Source organism: Myotis brandtii, unplaced genomic scaffold, assembly GCF_000412655.1.
Source record: "Myotis brandtii unplaced genomic scaffold, ASM41265v1 scaffold1087, whole genome shotgun sequence".
NCBI lineage: Eukaryota > Metazoa > Chordata > Mammalia > Chiroptera > Vespertilionidae > Myotis > Myotis brandtii.
The window spans coordinates 1,259,905-1,265,434 of NW_005353698.1; the positions used below are offsets into that span (position 1 = coordinate 1,259,905).

Sequence of the window (5,530 nt, forward strand, 5' to 3'; positions counted from 1 at the left end):
TGGTTTGTTTGGGTTCTATAATTGTAACACTGTTGCAGTCCTGCTCACTCCAGCTCTGAGATCCCGGCTGGCTGAAAGCAGGGATCTGCGTTTGTTCTATAATTGAAACAATCTTGCGGTCCTGCTTGCTGAAGCCCTGCTGGCTGAAAGCAGGTTTCTGGGGTTTTGTTTAGCTTCTATATTTGTAACAGTGTTTCTTAAACTGCAAGCTCAGAGGCCGGCAAGGTAGGCTGGGAACCTTGGCTTCCTCCATCACTGAAGCAAACAAGCCTCCTGTTCACTTCAAGCTGCCTGGCTGCCGGCCGCCATCTTGGTTGGCAGTTAATTTGCATATCGCCCTGATTAGCCAATGGGAAGGGTAACGGAGGCACGGCTAATTACCATGTTTCTCTATTATTAGATAGGATACATTTTTATACTACTTAATTGACCCATTTTTTCCTTCCCCAGAGTCCTCCTTCTATATCAAGTAAATTTTCTACCATTTCCTTGCAATATATGTATTGTATATTTTGAAGACTTTCCTGTAGGTGAATTATAACTTCTCAATACAAGCAATTTCCATACAGGGTGTATTATCATCAAGATGAGTTTCCACTGGAGGTGAGGGGGTGTGGGGAGAATGGAGACAGGAAGCTGGAGAGTATGTTTAGGGGGAAATCTAGAGAAAAGGGGAGACCTAGCAGTTAATGGAGAACTTAGGAAAGAGGGAAGATAGCTGTGATTTGAAGAAATTTAGGGCAAGAAGAGAGACGTGTAAAGGGTGTTTTATGGTTTGCAAGATGATTTACTACTTAAACTCATCCCCCTTCACTTTATAGTCTTTTTTTGACAGACAACTGTCTCGTTTTTATTTAATAATCATAAACTTAACTCTGCAATCTAGCTAGACTGGGAAGGGGTAGGGAAATTATAGAACCCAATGAACTGTGGCAAGAGCACAAAGATTATAGAACATTCCAAGCAAATCATGGTGAAGGGGTGCTCTCCTGAGCAACAGAAGGAATGGTCTGGTGGTTAAGATAAAACACAAGTCAAATGTATTAGAGTTGCCCACAGTCAGCAATGGTGATCATGCTGGTCTTGCCATTCCTGGACCACAGCGCTCCCTGGTTGCCACAACATCCATGCCATCTCTCACCTGGCTGAAGACCACATGCTTGCCATCCAATCACTTGGGCATGGCAGTGCCGATGAAAAACTGGGAGCCATTTATGTTGGGCCCAGCATTTGCCATGGACAACATGCTAGGGCCCATGTGCTTCAGGATGAAATTCTCATCATCATATTTCTCCCCACAGATCAGTGGTTCTCAACCTTCCTAATGCCGCGACCCTTTAATACAGTTCCTCATGTAGTGGTGACCTAATTCTGTGAAAGCAGGAACTTTATAACCAAATCCTTCTCCCCAGTGCTCAGAGCATGGAAGTTTTCTGCTGTCTTTGGAACTTCGTCTGCAAACAGCTCCAAGGAGACGCGGCACAAGGGCTCACCGTCGATGGCGATGTCGAAGAACATGGTGGGGTTCACCATGGCTGTCCACAGGCAGCTCTGGGGCCGCGACATCTGCAAAGCCCACTTTATAGTGTTAAAGTGAGTTTGACATGTAGGTTATAGTCTTTTCTAGTATCACTGAAAATAAACATTTACCTAGTAAGGTAAAAAAAATTTCAACTACTTACTATTTGAAATCATCTTTATATACAAGTTATCCATGGAAATGGGTGGAGAAAACAGAGGGCTTAGGACCAAGCCCTGGGAAGCTGCCCTTGAAGTCAGGTAGTGAAGAGGCAATACAAGGGGGGAAGGCAATTGAAGGAGAGAAAGAGCAGCAATGTGGTATCCTGGGAATTAAGAAAAGAGTGTTGGAGCCAAGAGTGCTCATGCAGCTGAGAGGTAGAAGGCAGAAGACTGGCCCTGGGGTCTGGCTACAGGACAACAACATTTTTGGAAGCCTGATGGGAATGAAAGCCATATAGAAGTTGGTTGAAGAGAGACTTGGAGGTAAAAAACGACAGCCATCTGTGTAGCGAAGCCTTATGAGGAGGTTTTCAGGGAAGGAGGGCGAAGAAAACGTGGCTACTGGAAGGAAGCCCGTGGGAGGAAGGGGGACTCTGTGTGAGCCACAAGGGCCGCAAAGCAGGAGAAGGTGGGTGCGTACGCAGGAGGGACTCCGCTGACATTGGTAGAAAGAGCATTTCTAAGATATGTTTTTTATTGATTTTTAGAGTGAGAGGAAGGGAGAGGGATAGAGAGATAAAAACATCAATGAGAAAGAAACATCATCTATCAGCTGCCTCCTGCAGGCCCCCTACTGGGGATCTAGCCCACACCTGGGCATGTGGCTGGACCGGAAATCAAACAATGATTTCTTTTTTTATTTGTTTTGTTTTTGATCAATCCTCACCTGAGGATATTTTCCCATTGATTTTTTTTAGAAAGAGTGGGAGGGAGAGGGAGAGACAGAGAGAAACATCAATGTGAGAGAGACACATTGACTGGTTGCCTCCCAACCAGGGCCAGGGAACCTGCAACCGAGGTATGTGCCCTTGACCAGAATCAAACCCGGGACCCTTCAGTCTGCAGGTCAACGCTCTGTCCACTGAGCCAACCCCACTAGGGCTCAAGCAGCGATCTTTTGGTTCCTGGGTCGACACTCAACCATTGAACCACACCAGCTGGGCAGAAAGAGCATTTTTAAAACTCTATTTTTATTGACTCTATTACAAATGTCCCCATCCCCCCCCCTTCTTTGCCCACCTCCCTCCAGTCCCACCCCTTTCCCTTGGTCATCACCACCTTGTTATCTGTGTCTCTGGGTTATGGTTAATCCCTTCACCTTCTTTCATCCAGTTCCTCCCACCCCTTCCATCCCCCTCCTCTCTGACAGCTGTCAGTCTGTCCAAGAGTATGTTCTCATGAAATAAGATACTCAACTGTGATGAGTGCATGGAGGTGGGTTAGGTAACTGATTCTCAAACTTAGCTGCAGGTTGGAGAATTTTAAATAGCACTCATGCTTAAATCCCACCCCCAGATTCTGATCTACTTGGTATGGTGTGAAGCCAGGGCATTCTGAGTTTCCAAACCTCTACAGGTGATGCTAATAGCAAATTTTGAGAATAACCAGGTAGGGATTTCGCAGGCTAGATACGGTATAAGGTCTCAGCTACTTGCATAGGTCCAGATTACATGCTATGTGGAGAACAAAAGAAATACAAGTCATTGCTTGCTTTTGAGGAGCCAAATCTGTAAGCTATTTGGAAAGCTAAAATCTATGCAGGAAATATAAAAATAGTTTAGGAGCATTAGCAAGTTTAAGCATATTAATGAAAACAGGGTACAAGCCACATTTGATTATGCAGAATAAGGGATCAATTATAAAGATGATGGTTCAGAAAAAGGCTCATTAAAAGAGAGTATTAAGCTACATTTTGAAGACGTGAAGGGCAGAAACTGAAAGATGTTTGAAGGACATTTCAGATAAGGATAGCAACATGAACAAAAGCAGGCGATCAAGAAACATATGGGGAAAGCACGTATTTCTAGGTAACTGAAGGATAGGATGGGAGAGAGAATTTTCACTATATACCTCTTTTTTAACCTTGAAAATACTGAAACATGTAAAAGTATAACCTTTTTGAAAATAAATAATAATTTTAATGGAAAAAGATCAATCTGGACTGAAAAACAATTAAAAATAGTGAAAGTGAGGACAAGAAAAAATGGAAAAGCTAGTCGACAAAGGTATTGGGAGTGCTAACAATATCCACAACAATATAATGTTTTCTCTATCATTTCATCTGAAGAGACAGAATAATAACTTAACTCCATAAGGTCCCACATCACTTAGTGAAATGAGGTGTAGCAGGCATGAAGTGAAAAGCTATCGTGGAGCTGTGTATTGGTTGAGCTGATCTACTCCTTGTCCTGATGGAAATATGGAGAGTCAGATGAAATGTGTTTCTTATTGCTGTTTATTAGGAGGCAGGGGGACGCTTTTTGTTTGTTTTTGAAGTACTTTATGGCTCTTACATCATCACTTACTTTGAGGAGATAGTCATGTTCTTTCATGGGACATTTTTTTTTTCTGAAAAGAGGGTAAAGGAAAAGGTTATTTTTATAATTACATTGAAAGAACAACTTTTCATTAAAGTAGGACACTTATGTGCCTTATATGATTTAGGGGAAAACTGTGTTGAAGAGCATAAGAAGCATAACAACCTGAGTATTGACTGCAAACTGAAATTATAAATTACTGAAAATAATCTAAGTCAGTTAATGCTGCCTGTTGCTCCTCAGAATGATACTAAGTTTACCTATAAGTCTTTAAAATATATTTTTATTGATTTCAGAGAGGAAGAGAGAGGGAGAGAAAGATAAGACATCAATGATGAGAGAGAATCATTGATTGGCTGCCTCCTGCATGCTCCCTACTGGAGATCGAGCCTGCAACCTGAGCATGTGCCCTGACAGGGAATCGAACGAACCCTGACCTTCTGGGACATAGGTCGACACTCAACCACTCAGCCACGCAGGCCGGGCGCCTATAAGTTTTTGAAGAGGTGGAGCTGACTAGGTGAAATTAAAATAAACACACACAAAAATTATGATTATTAATGACCAGAGGCCTGGTGCACAGATTCATGCACTGGTGGAGTCCCTGGGCCTGGTCTTCGGGAATCGAGCCAAAACTGGCTCTCTGACATCCCCCGAGGGTTCCCCTATTGTGAGAGGGTGGTTCTTGGGTGATGCCCCTGGAATCGGGCTCCCTCCTCTCTGGTTCTGGGTGGGTCACCCAAGAACCACCACTGCCAAGTCACCACAGCTCGGAAGCTCCTGCGTTGAGCGTCTGCCCCTGGTGGTCAGTGCGCATCATAGCACTGGCCAGTCGGCTGGTTGGCTGGTAGCTTAGAATTTTATATATATAGACTAGAGGCCCGGTGCACAAAAATTTGTGCAAATCATGGTGAAGGGGTGCTCTCCTGAGCTACAGAAGGAATGGTCTGGTGGTTAAGATAAAACACAAGTCAAATGTATTAGAGTTGTCCACAGTCAGCAATGGAGATCTTCTTGCTGATCTTGCTATTCCTGGACCCAAAGCGCTCCATGGCTGCTGCAATATCCATGCTGTCTTTCACCCGGCCGAAGACCACATGCTTGCCATTCATCCACTCAGTCTTGGCAGTGACGATGACAAACTGGGAACGATTGTGTTGGGTCCAGCATTGGCCATGACAAGATGCCAGGACCTGTATGTTTCAGGGTGAAGTTCTCATCCTCAAATTTCTGCCCATAGATGGACTTGCCGCCTGTGCCATTATGGCGTGTGAAGTGACCACCCTGGCACATAAATCCTGGAATAATTCTGTGAAAGCAGGAACTTTATAACCAAATCCTTTCTCCCCAGTGCTCAGAGCATGGAAGTTTTCTGCTGTCTTTGGAACTTCGTCTGCAAACAGCTCGAGGGAGACGCGGCCCAAGGGCTCACCGTCGATGGCGATGTCGAAGAACACGGTGGGGTTCACCAT

The 5,530-nt window shown here is 44.3% G+C and overlaps 1 pseudogene; it reads right to left on the reverse strand.

Moving 5' to 3' along the window:
• Nucleotides 1-5,038: 5,038 nt before the first annotated feature.
• LOC102240665 lies at nt 5,039-5,530 on the reverse strand (annotated as a pseudogene).